The sequence below is a fragment of the Micrasema longulum genome, unplaced genomic scaffold (assembly GCF_059751315.1).
Source record: "Micrasema longulum isolate JH-2025_06_02 unplaced genomic scaffold, ASM5975131v1 h1tg001400l, whole genome shotgun sequence".
Classification (NCBI taxonomy): Eukaryota; Metazoa; Arthropoda; class Insecta; order Trichoptera; family Brachycentridae; genus Micrasema; species Micrasema longulum.
In genome coordinates this window covers 141,430-161,740 of record NW_028278586.1, presented here as the reverse complement: position 1 = coordinate 161,740, position 20,311 = coordinate 141,430, and the positions used below count along the sequence as shown (strand labels likewise).

Below are 20,311 nucleotides of genomic sequence, written 5' to 3'. Positions count from 1 at the left end.
ACATTAAATTTTTATCTTATTTGGAATGTAATCCACAGTTGTTGTTGTAACCTTCTCTTTATCATTTTTTTTTATATCAGTATGTATTTTTATGTAAATTCCTAAGTAGTAGTTTTAAATAATAACACATTTATTTTTTTATCGTATGGTGTTATTCAAAATTGTTTAAATTTCTTTGTATTGCTTTCTTAGTTTTTTATGTTTTATTTTCAGGTTCAAAATATTTCTATGACCAAATATTTTATTTTCTATCAATATTTTTAAAGCTGCCAATATAATATTTAAAATGTATTTATGTTCGACTTCTTAATTTATAAACTCTTTAAACTTAACTTGTTTTAAATACTATATTTTATTTATAATTCCATTTACGTGCATGTCTTTTATTATATATGCAACAAATATGTAAAAGGTACTAAGTGCCGTTTATTTCAATTTAAAAAATGACGTATTAAATTTATAAGACACGTTACACGCGTGTACCTACATATTTATTTTTTTATTTATTTAGTTCTATGTAACATACTCTAATATATATTTATAACACAATATTTACATCTATACCTATTCTAACATTATTTATCACTAATATACACTTAGTATCCTAATTTATAATATTAACTGTTTCATATGTACATTTTCATTAATAATATTCACTATTTACACTATAACTATATACTACCTAATATTTTTCACATATATACTTTTTACATTTAATTTTAAATATATTCACATTAATTGAATTTTTTCTGCTTTCTGGCATTTCTTCAAATAGTTTTATTCCCTTGTACATAAGGCAGTTCTTGGACATTGCTTTTGATTTCTTTTCCAGTCATATATTTTTAGATCCTCTTGTTGCATAGTTATGAAAGAACTCATTATTTTTAGTTTATTTTGAAAATATCTCGGAACTATTCCTTTAATAATTTTGTTTATTTCATTGGCAACATTGAATTTGATTCTTTGATCAATTGTCATAATATCTAGAAGTTGAATCATTTTCTTAACATTTGTTCGTCTCCCACATCTTAATATTATCCTCATAGCTTTGTTTTGTATTATTTGGAGTCTCTTTAGATCTCCAAATAATACAAAGAGATAGATAGAGCTTTACTTTTGAACTTGGTATAAAGTTACGCCTAGGCATAGTGGTAGAATAAGTATAGGAGTCCAAACCTTATTCCACCACTATAATAAGCATGGCTTTGCATTCGTATTTTCACATTATGTCTGGCGTGACATTAATAATAATCTTTATCTACTACATACGCAGTTAGGTAATAAATTTCTCTGGATCATGTCTATTCTGCCTAATTAGGTACAACCTGTTTTAAGGCAGACATGTTAATGCAAAATAAACAATAATATTTCTACCTTGTAGTTAATTAACTGTACAGCTATAAAATATTAATTTATACCATTTATTATGTAAGAATGTTTTGAGTAAATTTCCCGATTTTTCTCGACCCAGTAAACAAATTTTGTACAAATTTATTAAATTGAATCCGGATCAGGATTTTGCAATGTTTGGGTAACATATTGAATATTTTGGGGCCCAGAAACCTGAAATTTCTTTGCCCGAATTCAGAGTTTGTGGAGTTCATTATACCAAGTTTATGAGTAAGGCCCATAGCATTTCAATACGTAGGCCTTCCTTGCTTTCATTATTTAAGGGATTATCGTCGTGATCAGGCATAACTTTACGAAGAATAATGCCGCCGTTTGTAAGGAGATTCATTTCATTATTTTATATTTAATAAAATTCATTCTGCGACTCTCAGACAAAAATATTGCAAAATGTATTATGTTTGAAATGGCCACAGTCCGTAAAATTACTAAAATATGCAAATAAATAAACAAAAGAAAATCGATTGGAGGTAATTGGTGTACTGGCGACACTTATAAACCATTCATAAACATACATATAATTTATTTATTTATTATATGGCACAGGTGTCTTTTACAATAAAAAATATAACAATATTATAAGTTCAGTTATATAAAAATTAAAAACAATTTTAAAATATGGCTATATAAGAAGAAAAAAAAACAAGAAAAATATATATGTGTATGTCAGCATATAAAATATTAACATATTACAACAGAGATGAAGAACATTGAAGAGAAGGTAATATGGAAGTCTAGGCATCTACAGGGCTTATGACCTGTCAATGGCTGGTTTAAGTGGCCACTTTACACACTGTGTAACATTCACCATTCTGCCCATATTTGAACATCTATATTCCTTCAACTTTTTCATCTGTTAATGTTTGTGGAGTTAAAGAGCTGAAACCTTTATTTATATAATTCAATTAGATGAATCTCACCCGCATAAATAGAGGTTTCAGCTCTTTAACTTCACAAACATTAATAGATGTTCAAATTGATCGGGTTGTGGTCCCGTGGCTAGTGTCTCGGACTCACGGACCAAAGGTCCGTGGTTCGAATCCCACTCTACCCCAACTTGATTCCATTTTCTAATAGTGAGTTATTTACAACTCGTTGAAAATGGCCCTCAAAATCAAATCTTTGGGTAAATCATAAGAACGCAAATATTTCTTTTAATAAAAAAAAAAATATATAAAAAATATGGGCAGAATGGTGAATGTTACACAGTGTGTAAAGTGGCCACTTAAACCAGCCATTGACAGGTCATAAGCCCTGTAGATGCCTAGACTTCTATATTACCTTCTCTTCAATGTTCTTTATCTCTGTTGTAATATGTTAATATAAAAAGTTCCCCGGGGAGTTGAATCCAGTCCTTGTCTACAAAAATTTGGACAAATTCAAAATATTGTTGATATAAAAGTTTGAAAAAAGTCGATATATTATGAACATAGAATGAGTTAAAAGCAGATTAGCATAAGTACCTTTAGCAAATTAATCGTCAATCGTTACTATAGAACATCATAAAATATTGATAAAGAGATGATTTGAATTCACTGAGACTCGAGTTAAAAATGTCGATATGAGAGGTACATTCATTTTCTATTCTGTAAATACGCGGTATAGGTGAGTGACAAAGAGAGTTAGTTTGAGAAGGGTGACAATAATATAGAGTATTTCGTTCACAAATATAATGCATATAGACACATACATGCACACATACATAAAATAATGAAGTAGAATACATTAATGACTAATTCTTTGTATTTTTTTGCGGTGTCATCTTGTTCTATCAATTTGAGAAAACATGGACACCGCCTACGTTAACACCGACAAATCATTCAAAAATTCATAGCACCAATTTAAAAATAAAAAAAAAATGTTTATTTTTCCAAACATATATTTACATGGAATTTTATTTACAAAAATATATTTAAAAAAAATACATCTTAAAATTAAGCTACAACATAAATTGGAAAAAACGCTCACAAAGACTTCAGCGTCTGAGCTTATAGCATATAAATACGGTATTACATGACCATGAAAAGAAAAGAAAAGAAAAAGAACAGAAAAACAAAATTAACATATGCTGATATTATGAAAACCGGATTTATTTGCAGTATGCATTTTATTTTATTTATTTTTTATTTTTTAAAGGTGTCAATCTGTTCCTTCCCTGCTAATCCAAGACCTCAAACCTACGTTAAACTGTACCAGTGATTTTATATTTACATATAAATACAGTACACTATCGGATCTATTGCTAATACGATTTAAATAATTAAACCGTACACTACACAAATATCGCGAGACGCTTTATTCCCATGGTCATTAAAATGCTCACATTCGTCTTCTCAAAGGCTTGTTATCAAATAAAATAAAATGTGTAATGTAAAAGCAAACACAATATCTTGTAAATCAGAAAAATTTATTTAGTATGACGTATCAACTTTTCTTTTTTTTTTTTGACGCAGCTTGTTAACACCCAATATTTTATGAAAATAGTATAATGTGGAATTACCATTGTAATAAGTAAATAAATAAGTAAATTTTTAAAAATACATTTTTTATTATTATACATACGTATAAATTTGTATTACGTATTTAAGTATATAAATTCAGTTTTAAGCTGAGACTATCCTGTCTACGAAATCTATAGGTGTGTAAAGCAGTACAACTAATGATATGAATCAAAAAGTATTAAATTTATACATATTATAATTGAGCATATCCATAAAACTTTCACCATTTATTGCAATATAATAAAGAGTTTATATTCTTGAAAGCGTTTTAGTAATCCAAAACCAAATTGCATTTTTCTTGCAGCGATTGTATTTCACACTAAAAATGGTACTTTTATAATCTGGGTTTAAATTGACTATCAGCGTAACTTCGTTTTCCTGTAATTTATTACGAGAACCTACATGGCTGGAGATATTCAATTCTATGGTCCATTAATTCCCAACTGCAATCTATCCTTTAAGCCTCTAGCCTGGAGTATGTAAATGAAAGAAGTATCCCATAATAGAAGTACAAATGAAAACGAAATGGGATTGAAAATAAATTAAAAGCAATATAAAATTAAAATAATTATTGTTTTATAATATGTTTATATTGTATACGTACGAGTATACGAGTATCTCCTTCTAAACTGAATGATTACATGCGTGTCGTGATTCTGTTTTCTTTATTTTTAATTATTGTTAATAACTACGAGATTTAGTAACCTACAAAAGGCATACATGTACAGAGGTTATAAACAATTGACAAATAAGAAAATTCATTAAAAAAAACAATTATCATTCAAAAAATCTAAGAATTATCGGTTCTTGAAGCTGGATATAGTTATAAATGTTTTGCCTAAATATATGAAATTATATATTCATTGAAACGGGGATAAGGGCGGGCATATTGCCTAAAGGCAATTTTTTTCTACCTACCCAAACTGTTCAATATGAGAAAATCAGTAATATATGAACATATTGTAGATCCATTAAAATATTTTAGTTATAATACAATTTCGTTATTCCATGTCCGCTCCCTAGTTGCAGCATATGGTGTCCACAAAGATCCTCCAAGCATCGCTGTGAGCTGCCAGCTCCTGTGCATCCTCCCAAGTCAGGTTCGCGTCCCATAGTTCTGACACGAACTGCCGACGAACAGTCAGCAGTGGACGTCCAGGACGTCGAGAACCTGATGCCTTATAAAGTAGGCAAGCGTGGTTAAGGCTTTTAAGAGGCATCCGCAGCACATGCCCAAGCCAACCGTATCGCCTCCGCTTGGTGACAGTTGTCACCGGAGTTTTCTGCGTCCGTTCTTTTATTAATTAATTTACGTTATTATAAATACATAATAAAAAATATATATATAATTGACTGAACTGTCTTGGTTAAGAGAAAAGGAAACAGGGAGAGGAAAGGAAAAAACTCAAATATTGCATCTTTATATTTAAAAGTTATTAGGATGAATTAGGCATATATTATGTGTCCAGGCAGATAAAGAATACAGTGCTGCGATTAATTTAGAACCAGATCACTGGACGAGTGCTTTTGACTCCATGGCTGATGTCACGTAAAAACATTGAAAATGGAAATCAGGCGGGGATAAATTCGCCTGGACTAAAAAAAACTTTATCTTTGATCTACCGAATTTCATTTTTAAACGTCTACGTGCGGAATTTGAAATACTAACCAAAGTTTCTGTGTTGATAAATATTATGTACTGTATATTTTACTTGTGCACCATATATGTTGTGTTGAAAACCGTGTTTTTCATTTTTAATTAATATCACCTGTAAACAAATAATACACGTTCATAACCGTATTCCAGGCGTCATTCATGAAATCTGTTCAGGATTACCTGATTTAATTATAATACAAAAATGGTATAAATTACAGCAATTTGTTTTTTGAAAAATCAAATGGGAAAATCTATGAAGCGTATAAAATAGAGGAAACACTTACGATTTCTAACTTGTACCCAATTGGATATCGAACTCTAGACTTTAAATAATGTTATTTTTTTACCTCTTTGTGCCCCAAAAATAACGATTTATTCGTCCGTCGATTGTTTTCATTTTTGCTTGTAAATCTATAATTTCTACCTCCAAATTTTTCAATGCGCTTAGGTAAGCATGTGATCAGTTCGCAGATTATTAAGAAGAGTACCTTTTAAGTATCTCCTTGTAAGTATTTATTACGTTCATAACACAAACAAGATAAGTTTGTAATCATTTCCGCACAGTAGGAGTGTGTAATACAAGAGAACAATAGTTCACCCTTTCAGACAAAGTAATTCTCTGAGCTCATAATGTTAAGGCTGTATTCTCCGGGGGCTTTAGATGAGAGTGATATATGACAATATTCACATGCCTTGGATATAGTATATGTATTGTTATGCTCATGATACATTGTTATTTGCAAAGATTCAAAATATTTTCTGTTTTCTCTGACTCCTGGTTTACTGGTGACATAACGATAAAATTTCGACCAAAAATGATGTTCTACTCTTAGACTCTATCTGATCATGCAAGTTTTTGTTCTTCTCTTTCGTCGACGTTTTCATTCACCTTTGCCATGATGTATATCTATTATTGTATTGTATGTAATGAAACTTAACTCAAACCGAGTGAGCGGGTTGTCACTAAAACCTTTACAGAGCACTGCAGATTCAATAAACACCTTTATTGAATCTATCTTTTTGAAACTTCTTGAAATAGCTTCTGCAGTGCAAGCAATGAAACAGCTTTGCAATTGGTGAATGTAATTTTTTATATCACAAAAGAAGCGCCACATCTTCGATGGACTTTTTTTGAACCTGAGAATGTAAGAGCACTCGCCCACTACCCAACAGATGCATACTTTAATGACTTTATCTTAGACCCGGTTCTTTAAAAACCTAGGCTTGGAGAGAGAAAATCAATTTACGGAGACCCATCACAATAGATCCACTAAGATCGCAGTGACTTGTTTAGCACTGAATCCCATATACTAAGAGAATACAGTGATGTAACTACTATTTTTCCAGTGATAATTTTGTACCTCAAATAATTTTCTATTTTCTTTTTATTGATCTGATTAGCTTATTCTTCCTAAACTATTCTGAACCTTCTTTTTCATTCACTTTTGCCAAATCATTATTTCACTATCCACACCTAATAGCTCATAGGGTACTTTATTGGTACAACGACCGCAGCGTATCCTGTGAACGTTCCCTGTTTAACGTTTTTTGTTTTTTGGTTTATATAATCATGTCAACTAAATCTTTTACCACTCTTAAATTATTATTGCCCTTTAAAATAAATAAATCTGCCATCGCTCTATCATCTATATTTCATTCGTTCCCAATTTTTAATTTACCAAACTGTCTTTCTTAATACTATTTATATGGGCCTTATGTGTCTAGTATCCTACATATCACAGACACACTTTCCTTTGGACATAATTATTCGTATTTGTAAGTTTTAAATTTGTCTTCAAACAAGTTATAATTTACACGCTTATTAAAAGTCATTATATATGAATAAACAAAACAACAGAAAGAGATTGTCAAGTTTCAATAACTATATACAGATTCTAAAAATAATCAAATAAATTGACACAAATAAAAATGTATTTTTAGTTCCAGGTACTGCTGTCTTCCATGTACTCATTTAGTCTTTAATAGGCCTTTTTATAAAACTATAAAATAAATCAAAATATTGTCGGGTATTCTATTGTACGAGCGTACTCAGTGCCCCACAAACGATGAGCTTACCTTACTTAGCTTTAATTTCGGGATTATAATTTGTCTTTACTTTTAGTATCATAATTATGTCTGTCGCGATTATTGAAAAAGATGGATATATTTTTACGCACATGCGTAATATTCTTATAAATATACTGACTATATACAGTCACCATTTCAAGATTGCACAGTCTAGGGAACCAGATCAGTTGTATTGACATTTTTCACATCAGCCAAATAAAGTTTAAACTTGCTATTAAAGAAATAGTTTAGGATTTTGACTGATGTTTAAGTATTTATGTTCATTTATAAAAAAATAAAAATAAATGTATAAATAAGAACATATCAAATATATTTATAAACGTACTACAAGATATTTGTTTTTTTTTTTTTAATTATTAAATATATTAAAAGTTTTAAAAAAAATTATATTAAATTTTTTAAAAAGGTATATTATTTTGTTTCTTTTTATATTTTATTTTCAAAACGGTTGAGAACCCCTGATCTCTTATCAGGAGACAGTTAGTATTATTCCTAGGGCATTCAATGTACATTGCAACAATACCAACAAATCAATGATTTATGATTTTTGCTATTTCAAATATACCGCGTTATCTTTATTTTTATTATTTTTCTACCAAAGTATGTTAAGTATTAAAATCTAAATTTTTTTATACAGAACATTTATATAAAAACTGTGTAATACGTATAGATATACTGTTACTATATTATTTCATAATTTTGTAATAGAACACTGTATGTTAATTGTATTTATGTTTATGTTTATAAAAGGCATTTGTGACGTGTATAATATAAAATAATATTTATTTCTTTAAGAATCACCACAGTGTAATTTGTATATTCCTATCACTGCCCTTTTTTGCAAAACAAAAACTGCAGGAATTTTGGCAGCCCAACCCCACACTTAACTGACATAAAACATAATAGTGTGAACGTAGCTAAAGACTATAAAAGTATGCTGCTGCACTAAGTCTTGCCGCTAAAGCTTTTATATGAGGGGCCCACTGAAGGGCTGAATCTATTTAATCTAATATCTCAAAAAACCTAGGAAAATAGATAAATCTAAGAAAACCTAGAAAAACGGTGCTTTGAACAAAATCTAGCCTTATTTTATCTAGAATTATATGTATGTCAACATTTCTTACGTTGGATAAAGCAAATTTATTACATTTTGTTTTTTTTGCTCAATCTCAATCATAGACCGATTTCTACCCATTTGGTTTGCTGTTGTTTCTATTGCAAAATTTATGACTTAAAAAATAATGCAAAATTTACCGTAAACATCAAAGTTTTGTAAAAGTCAGAACGACTACTCAGAATGAGCACTGGTTCTCGTGTTGGTGCATATGGCATTCTATCTAGGTCCCTACTTCTTGGTACACATGTACACAGTATCACGTTGATCGTAGAATTCAATATATTAGGTATAAGAGACGTACAATTGACGTACAACTGATTATCGTAGGCAACTGAAATGGCTCAAAGTTAGACAGCGGAGAGACTATCACTCCCTCTCACTTCTGTTAAATGTACTTCATAGTCCTAACGCTCCTATATACCTGCGTGAAAAATTTCAACGCTTATTAGTTCATGGTTAACCTCTTTGTTTTAATTCTCAATGTACTCTCTTAATACCCATCCACAATTCCTCTTTCTTCTCTAACTCATATCGTGTCCATGCGGCTCGACTGTGGAATCATCTCCCATCCACCATCAAAGATGTTAATACATTATCTCTGTTTAAATCACGTCTGAAGAAACATCTCCTTTCTCTTCCTTAATTTCTCTTCATTTCCTTTTTCCTCTTTCCTCTTTTTTCCTTTTTCCTATTGAGTAATAGTTTTGATTTAAGTTTATTTATAAACAAATACGTTTTTTCTATTTTTATATATATTTAGCTTTTTAATTTATTTTTTCTATCGAATATGTTCTGTAACTTGAAATATAACAATTTAACTTTTATTTTATTGGTTGGTTGGAAGAAATTGCCATTTGGCAGTAAGCCCGCCAATATACAAATAACATTATGTACAAAAAGTTAAATAAATAAAAAAAAATCAATACATCCAAAAAATCTTTAAAAAAAATTTTATTAAAAAAAAGGTTAATTATACAAAACGTAGTTATGCAGAAAACAGCCTGCCATAGAAAAGTGAAACTGAGATTATAGCACTTCTATGAAAAAAGAGTGAATAATTAAAGTAAAATAAACAAGTAAAGATAAATTATGTACAAATTAATTTTTTTATCACACAAATATAATTTATTATGAATTTCACTAGTTTTAATGATTTCTAAAGACTGGCTGACCACACAACCTAAGATGAGAAATTTGCAGAAAACAGCCAGCCCAACTGAAACTCTGATGTATGCTGTGTTATTACGTATTGAACTTAATTACACCGATATCTCTTTTTTCCTTTCAAAATTGTGGACTAGCTGCTTTCTGCATAAATACGTTCAATTGAAATATCATCCCTAGTGTAAGTGCTATTCTTTTATTTAAAACACTTCCCCTTTTCGAAGAGGGGTTGATTTATTTCTTCCTGTTATATGATTTGTACTTGAAATTAGAATAACGACTCCCTTTGTCACCACACTTTGTTAATGACAGAATAAGATAAAAGAAGTAAAAGCATTCATCCCTAACTCCACCAATGTTTGTTGGCAGAATCAAAGGGTTGTAAAGGCATTGAATAGGCTTTGAATGAGTTCATAAAAAAGACTTCATCCGAATCTACAGCCCCTATTAACAAGAATCAACTCCAACAACATATTGAGAGCGAAAGTTGTAAACGTGAAAATTAATTTGATGTAGGTTGATCAGGGTAAACTTGTCAGTGAGGTGATTGTGTCACATCAAAATTATTACAAAAAAAAAACCTTTAAAAAACTGATTGAGAAACAAGACTAGGATAAGATTATTATTAAGTGATCTAATAAAAAAAATTAATGAGGTTTTTCATTGTTAAAAAATATCATATATTGCATTTATACGTATAATATTAGAAATCAAACACTGATTTGAGTCTACTGAACACTTTATTTTATTTTTATAAACATAAAAAATATAAAAACAAAAAATTTATGACAATTGTTTCGCCTTATTAGGGCATTTTCAAACGAATGTGAAGATAAGATGGATTGAATGTCCTCGTATAGTTATATAATTCAAGGTACTTAAGTAGAAAATAAAAATAATCTTATGAATCTTATGTACACTGTACATTAATCATAATTGAGGGAAAAACCAATGGTTAAGGGCCTAATACAAATACCTAAATTCCCCATTACCTATTAAACACTTAGCCTCGTCCGTAACCATTGGTTTTTCCCTCAATTGTGATTAATGTACATGCTATAGTTTATAAGATTATTTTTATTTTCTACCTTGAATTATATAACTATACGAGGACATTCAATCCGTCTTATCTTTATATTCGTTTGAAAATGCCCTAACAAGGCGAAACAATTGTCACGAATTTTTTTATTTTTTTTTTATTTGCAAAGATAAAATAAAGTGTTCAGTAGACTCAAATCAGTGTTTGATTTTTAATATCATAAGTTAAAATATGGAGTTCTACAAAATAAACACCAAATCAAATAATAATATTGCATTTATTTTTTATTAAGATGACAGTGTTCCGGTTTTCGTTGATGGCAAAACTATTCGAGGGAGGAATTCAAAAGCAATCTCCATTTTATCCCCCACGCTAGTTAAGGGTGAGAAACAAAGGGAATCACCTTGTTGCAACTGACAAGGTGAAGAATAAGGAATGAAAAGTTGATAAAAAAGATACAATTCTCATATTTAGGGTTCGTCCCACAAAATTACACGACCAGGTGAACATATTTTTTTAGTACCGTCATCATAGCGCCTAATTATTCATCATGATTTCATCATGTTTAATTATGTACGTGCACTTTTTTTTCGATTTGATAATAACTGATAAAAATTTATGAACTAGCTAATGTGTGAAATCTTTAAAATATAAATTTTCATTCAACGTATTTTTTGAATTTGTAAATTATTTGGTGACTTATAAACATATAATTTATATATAAAGTGAAAAAGGCAAAAAATATATAAAGAGACTCTTGTCAAAATAGTAGGAGAACTCTGTTCCGGAAAACCCCTTTGGATACATGGAACAGATCAACATCCATAACGATGTTGTTCAGCATAGCGGTAGCCCTTCCAACAGGCATAACCATCAGCAGGTTGGTTGTGTATACCGGAATATGGAACAATCTATGCTGACGCTGTCTTTGGTAATTATCAGAAACATACAAACCAATGCTCATCATAATCTCAGAATCACCGCGCAACAATCAATGAAAATGTGTAGTCAAATACACATTCCTTCTAGTCTCTAAACGGTTGTAGCCAAGCATACCCTGGAGAAACTCAGTCGGGTAGAGCCAAGGATAATACCCGCACTCTCTCATGTAGAGATATCTCAGAAACTTCTTTTGGATTTTATCTATCATAAGAGAATACTTCAGTTCATGTGGCCCCCAAATCATCGAGCCACTCTCGAGTCTACTTCGCACCGAAGAGTTGTAAAGAGTTCTCAGTACGCAGGTATTTTCGAAAACCCTGGCAGTACGCAGAACAAATCCTAACATCTTCAATTTTTTTATATGTGCAAGCCTTATCTCCCCATTAAACAGCCGTTATTTTTAATGAATTTTTTTTTTTCATGTATGTATCTTTTGATACATATTTTGTTTTTTTAGTACAATTTTTTGACCAACTCTTCTTTTAACCAGGCTGTTTTTTTGGTTGGCTGAATGCTTTTAGCAATAAGTCCGCCAAAGTATTTTTTCTTTATATCTGGAAATTTCAATAAATAATGTGGCCTAAACCAGCAAATAACCGGACGTAATCCCTGTAAATGCCTAGACTTTTATATTTTTTTCTCTAAAATGTTTTCCATTTTTGTTTTATATTATTTCATTTTAAATCTTGTAATTTAAATGAAAAAAAAGTATTATAAATGATATGAATTTGCTAAATTATTTTGGTTTAACCTACCCAGATCATTGCAATACAAATTACAACAAATTCATAATTATAAAATATAAGTGGTAAATAAAATAAAACCGACGTAATTAATTTTATCAAGATTATATTTAAAGTCAAAGTTAAAGATTTCGACTTTACTTTAAATAAATTAAATTAATCTACATTACTTATATACTTGCTTATAATATACCTACTAAAAACATTATTTATTTGACTATTTCTTGATAAAATTGACATGTTTTTGTAATATATAAATTAATATTTAGTACATTGATTATTAAATTTCGTAATCCATAAGCATCTACGAGTATCTATATAAAAGGCAATAATCGTATGTGTGTCGTCGATAGACTGAATAACTACTGGACCGATTTACGTACGGTTTTAGCTAAATGTACACCTTTACCAATTGGTAATTTAAAACCAAAATATTGTTGATAAATTACCTGGTCCATGAAGAAGTATAGAAATTGAAAAAATAACATTTTCAGGCGTTGCCTAGTATATAGGTGAAATAATTCAATTAGATGAATCTCACCTGCATAAATAAAGGTTTCAGCTCTATAACTTCACAAACATCAACAGATGAAAGAATTGAAGGAATATAGATGTTCAAATATAGGCAGAATGGTGAATGTTACACAGTGTGTAAAGTGGCCACTTAAACCAGCCACTGACAGGTCATAAGCCCTGTAGATGCCTAGACTTCTATATTACCTTCTCTTCAATGTTCTTCATCTCTGTTTTAATATACTTAATAGGGTTTAATCTTAAGAGGAAACGCGGTCCGACTTATCTTCATTCAGACGTATTCCCGTATTTTCCCTCTGGATTATAGCACTTGAGCAGTGATTTATTTACACACTATAGATTTTTACCATTGGCGTGTCCCTATTGCTTAGTTTTTTTGAAAATAGTTTATTATGGGAACTAGAACCATCAAAACCCGTAAAAAAGCACAATTTTATCTGCTGCCCGGGCGCACGGTATACAAATATAAATATTTTTGAAAAACGCAAAAATTAATTAAAAAACATAACAAAATTTTTTATTCTGATACTCTAAAAAATAAACAAAATCGGTTCAGTTTTGAGGTGCAGAAAACGGGAGAGCGAAAAAGACAACTGCATTTCAGTCTTTTCTAACAAAAGGTCTGATATGCAGTTGTCTTTTTCGCTCAGTATCGGGGAGGCATCTGCAAGACAGTGACAGGAATACAATGTTCGAATACATATTTTTAAAGAAAATTCTCTGTCTTCACAATGCATGCGGTTTAATTTATATACAAAAATAATAATGTATACGTACATATATATACATAGGTGATTTGGACTAAATACAAAAATTGATCTCGAACTTTTGATTGTGTCCATTCAATCTACATACGAGTATGTACTCAAATCTAGCAATAGCAAAGCATTGCTAGGTTCAGCTCGTATTTTATATAACAAATTAATAACATAATATTGCAAAACACAAATAAGGGGAAAAAAATGTTTTTCTTTGTGGATTTTTTTATCACGTCTATATCAAGATAAATTATACTCTTTTTCCCGAAAAAACTATTTTCATATATTTTGGGGGGTGCAAAATAAGCGTTGTTCCAATCCCCTGACAGAATAACACCATGCAGTCAATAACGAAAAGCTATACAGAGTTCGGAGTACTTTTATTCATACTATATTTATAAAATGCAAATATCACAAGTTTCGAAATTGCGTTTCCTTATTCGCGAAAAGTTTTATCCAAGCGAAGAGAAAGGAGCAAATTGTGGTAGCGAAAAAGGTTTCGCGGCAACGCAGCCCGCTTCCGGTGGAAAGGGAAGATAGAAGTATGGGAATGGAAGGATATAGAAATGCAGTAAGGCTCTAAAGGACTGGAAGAGAAGACTGTATACTACACACCCTTGGGAACACTTCAAGATGTGAAGTAAGGGAGGATTAGCACTGAAATACCACAGGTTCTGTGCAAATTACATTATGTTATTAAATTATGGTGAAACTAAATTCTTTTCATCGCAGAAGTCATTTCGTGGATTAAATTGAAGGCTTCATCTTTTTCTTTACTATACATTTAAAACATTGATTATAATTCATTATATTTTTAACGCTTTGAAATAATGAATATCTAAAATAAACTATTTACATAAATTATGATCGTAACTTATCAGGAACTAAACAAAAATATGATCAAAAAATATTTTAGTTCAAGTTAAATTTTTCGATTAAATAAATAAATTTACTTAAAAAATAAATAAATCAATAGAAACTGGGTTTTTAAAAAAAAAAAATCATAATAAAATTAAAAACGTCGGTTTTATTTTATTCACTCCCTGTTTTAATCATTATGAATTTATTGTAATTTGTAATACAATTCTCTGGGCGAGTTGTCAGCCTCGCGGCGAAGTGGTCAGCCCGTTTACCTACCCTGCAAGAGGTCACGAGTTCGATTCCCGGCTTGGTTGAAATAAAATATTTATTTAAAAGGTGTTTTTACATTATAATATTTCATAGTCCGTGGACTGGTACCTGAAGCGTAAGACTGATGATCTTACCCCCATGTAACAAAAATGATCACGATACACTACGATTGGTATACCAATGCAGTGAGTGTCCTGTGCACCGTTAGGTGCAGAAAGGGAATGATGAAACTTTTTGCTATCTCTCTTTAACATATTACAACAGAGATGAAGAACATTTAAGAGAAGGTAATATAGAAGTCTAGGCATCTACAGGGCATATGACCTGTCAATGGCTGGTTTAAGTGGCCACTTTAAGTGGCCACCAGGGAGTTGAATCCAGTCTTTGTCTACAAAAATTTGGACAAACTCAAAATATTGTTGATAAATTACCTGGTCCATGAAGAAGTAGAGAAATTTAAAAATAATATTTTCAGGCGCCGCCTAGTATGTAGGTGAAATAATTCAATTAGATGAATCTCACCCGCATAAATAAAGGTTTCAGCTCTTTAACTTCACAAACATCAACAGATGAAAGAATTGAAGGAATATAGATGATCAAATACCGGCAGAATGGTGAATATTACACAGTGTGTAAAGTGGCCACTTAAACCAGCCATTGACAGGTCATAAACCCTGTAGATGCCTAGACTTCTATATTACCTTCTCTTGAATGTTCTTCATCTCTGTTGTTTAATATTATAGTAAAAAAACTCTTAAGGTGCCAAATAATAATATTTTTTCTGAATTCGCAAACCATATTTTAGAAAATAATTATAATTTTAATACACAGGATTAAAAGTTCTTCAAGTTGGAAATAAAATATTAAAATTAGATAACTTGGAAATCTATGAAATTAAAAAAGGAATTTGTATTAAGGAAAAAATAATAAATAACCAAATAAACAACATTTCCTTAAGTCCACTCCTGTCTAGTTTTAAGCGTATCCATCTCATATTACGCTTGCCGTCCTAAAGGACGGGAAGCGTCTTTTAAGACAAAGAGACTTGATTTATTAGTTCCATATGTATAGCACAATACTGATTGAATAAAATAAGGATAGAATTTTGACAATGTTTTCAGTATGTCCAAGTGCTTGCAGACTGGCTGAATTTCCTCTTATTCTTATTCATTCATATTTATATTTTCCCTCTCTGTTGCAACAAATTAAAATATGAATAACCCCCTACTGAGGAAATCCAGCCAGTTTGCAAGCATTTGGACATACTCAAAACATTGTTGAATTATCTACCCGGTAAAAGAAGCAGTATAAAAATTGGAAAATTGTTTTCAGGCGTTGCCTAGTGGGTGAATTGGTTCAGTCGGATGAATCTCACCCACGTGATAAAGATTTTAGCTCTTTTACTTCACGAAAGTCAACAGATGGGAGAGTTGAGGAAATGTGGATGTTCAAACATAGGCAGAATGGTAAATGTTACACGGTGTGTAAAGTGGCCACTTAAACCAGCCAATGACAGGTCATAAGCCCTGTAAATGCTTAGACTTCCATATTCTCGGTGAAATCTTGTGAAAAATTTCCAAATTGGTATTCCGCATCACTAATAAAAATAATAAATGAAAAACTTAAATACCATAAAAAATGGAAAACTTATAAAAACCTTGCAGACTATAAAACATTTTCTCTTCTCCGTTCACGCCAGAAACAAGAAGCCAAAAATTGTTATGACCAATACATTGATCAAACTGAATTAGCTATTCAGAAAAATCCTAAACAATTTTGGTCATTCGTTAAATCGAAAAAATCTCTAAGTTATTATCCAACTGAAATGTTTCTTCATGATACAAAGAGTGATAACGTGCAAAGCAGTTGCGAGTTATTTTCTACCTTCTTTCAGTCTGTTTTTATTAATAACGACATTGATTTACCTATTGTGGACTCTAGAAATGTCATTGACATTCAAACTGTAACATTTAATTCTAAATTAGTTCTTAAATATTTAAATGATCTAGATCCTTCAAAAGGAGCAGGACCTGACGGATTTCCTACGTTTTTCATAAAAAGATGTGCAACGCAATTGGCATGTCCGTTGTCATATCTTTATAACCTATCATTAAAAGAAGGTAAATTTCCAATGTGCTGGAAGAAATCTCACGTTACTCCTGTCCATAAAACTGGTGATCTACACAATATTGAAAATTATAGACCCATATCTAAAATTTCAATTTTTAGCAAATTAATGGAAAAAATCATCACTGAACAAATTTCTCCAGCGGTGAAGCACTTCATTGATCCAAACCAACACGGTTTCTTTAAAATGCGAAATGTTTCTACTAATCTTGCTGAATTTACAGATAGGGTTCTAAACGTAATGGGCAGCCGACATCAGGTCGACGCTCAGTATACAGATTTTAGCAAGGCTTTTGATAAAATCAGTCACAAAATCCTTCTTCACAAATTAAAATGTTATGGCTTTCACGGTAATCTACTACGTTGGATTGAATCTTATTTAAAGTATCGCCTCCAATCAGTTGCACTATTAAACTATCAGTCTTCATTTAAACAATGCTATTCCGGTGTACCCCAGGGATCCCACTTGGGTCCATTATTGTTTATTCTTTATATTAATGATATGGGTAACGTCTTTAAATTTTCCGAATACAAAATATTTGCCGATGACACAAAAATATACAAGAAAGTTACTTCCCTACAAGATTGTCTTGATATGCAAGAAGATCTTGAAAACTTCTCTACTTACTGTGTAAATAATCAGCTCATATTAAATCCGCTTAAATGCAAAACAATTAAACTGAATTAAACTGTAATTGTGTACAGTTGGAATCGGTCACAAACATCAAATACCTAGGTATTAAAATTGATAGGTTTCTAAGGTGGAATTTTCAAATTGAAACGATTTCATATAAGATTAAACGCTTGATACATTTTTTTCTACCTCTAAGGAATATACTAAGACCCAGAGACTTAAAATCCTTCTACTTTGCACTGGCAAACTCTATCATGACGTACGGTGTAATTGCTTGGGGTAGCTGTACCAAGACAGAGTTGGACCCAGCAGCAAAAGAACAGAAGTCATTGATAAGAACCATTCTAAAAAAGCCTTTTAGATATCAGAGTGATTCTTTATTCAAAGAGTTTGCAGTGCTTGATATAAGACAGCAATATTTACTGAGAGCAGTGGTGGTCACTCACATTAACAGAGATATACATCCATCAGTTGCCTATCAATATGAGACTCGGAGTTCCAGTAACGATCTGATTTCTCGACAAATAGTTAGAACTTCCTTAGCACAGAGACAATACTCCTACATAGGACAAAAGCTTTATAATATAATGCCAGAGTCATGGAAATGTTGCAAGAACCACAAGCTAAAGAGGTTGCTGACTACTTTCCTTGGAGAAATTGGTCGCAGGGAGTCTGAGGGGTTAATGGCGGCTGTTAGATGGCCAACACATGTTTTAATTTAAATTGTTAATATATCTTTTTAACTTGTTTTAACTATGTATTTATTTTTTTAAATTTTTATCACATCTTTTACTTTATTTTTTAATATGCTGGTTTTTTTTTTTTTTCTTTCTTTAAATACGCTTTTTGCTATTCAACATACATTCATTTTTTTATTATGACTTTAAATATGTTTCTTACTATGTATTCTGTTTTTATGTTTTTACTGCATTTATTACTTTGTTTTAATAATTTATTTTTTTTGCTACGTTTTTTTTTACTAAATTTTTTACTATGTTTTTACTACATTTTTACTATGTTTTTACTACAATTTTACTATGTTTTTACTACAATTTTACTATGTTTTTACTACAATTTTACTATGTTTTTACTACATTTTTTACCATGTTTTTACTCCATTTTTTACTTTGTTTTTCACTTTGTCCTGTATCTTTATAACTGTTTCTATAAATTGATTACTGTTTTTTATATTTTTTTGACTGTTTTAGAACGGGGTAAATAGCCCTAGTTAGACAGTCAAAGCAACTTTACATAAATTATAATTTTGTGTATGTAATATAATGATAATAAATAAATAAATAAATAAATAAATAAATTACCTTTACGAGAATAAAAAATCCGATAGATTATTCGTATTCTCTATCGGGTACAGTCTTGCACCGTGTCCAAGAAATACGAGATCTAGGTGTAGTTCTGGACTCAAAAATGACATTTCAATCACATATTGATAAAATTATTGAAAAAGCATATAAAATGTTAGGTTTTATTATACGAGTATCTAAGCCTTTTAAAAATGATCTAACAATAAAAAATCTTTATTATAGTTATGTAAGAACCCATCTTGAATTTGCGTCTATCGTTTGGAATCCACAATACATTACTTATATTGACAGGCTGGAGAAAGTACAAAACAAATTTTTAAAATATTTGAATTTCCGATGCTCTCTTATATTTCCAAATCATGACTTATCTGGACGTTTTCACAAACTGATTAACCTCGAAAAAAGGAGAACATTAATGGACCTCACATTCCTCTATAAAATTATTAACAGTCTAGCTGATTCGTCCCAGCTCCTAAATAAAATTCAAATTAACTGTCCATCACGTGCCCTACGAAATCACCCAACCTTTAGAATACCTAGTGTCAATACAAACTATTGCCAGAATTCGTTTTTACACAGATCGTGTTCCACTTTTAACAGCTTTTTTTACCATATAGATATATATCATACAGGATTACAATTATTTAAAAATAGTGTATTGAAAACTTTTGAATAAAACTCCGGTTGGTCCCTTTTTCTCTTATATCACTCAAATTACATACATTCATATTATTATTATAAATTAAATTTCTCTTTTGAAATTTACTTCTAAAATCGCTTTAATGAAATTTTATCGACTTCTCTTGGTTTAAAATCTTCTCCTTATATTGCTTTTTCAAATTTTAAATGATTACTTGCCATACTTGTTATTCCTTCTTTATTTTTTCTTTTTTCTCTGCTGCCATTGGCATGTTTTTATACTTGTTATACTTTTAAACTACTTTTAATTACTTATATTATATATGTTAATAAAATCAATATATTGCTGCTCTTACTATAATGTGTCATTAATTTTGAAGATGTTTTTTAAATTGACCTAAATTTAAATTTACTGTCTTATATTTCACTTAAAGATTCTTCTCATCGTTTCTTTGAATCCCTTAAAATAAATATGTGTTTATGTTTTTCCTTTTTTAAAAAAAAAAAT

The 20,311-nt window shown here is 30.4% G+C and overlaps 1 protein-coding gene across 1 annotated transcript in view; it reads right to left on the bottom strand.

The window, feature by feature from the left end:
- The window catches only part of gogo (thrombospondin-1 like protein golden goal), a 264,490-nt gene that overhangs the window by 108,091 nt on the left and 136,088 nt on the right, over positions 1–20,311 (bottom strand). The window lies entirely within an intron of this gene.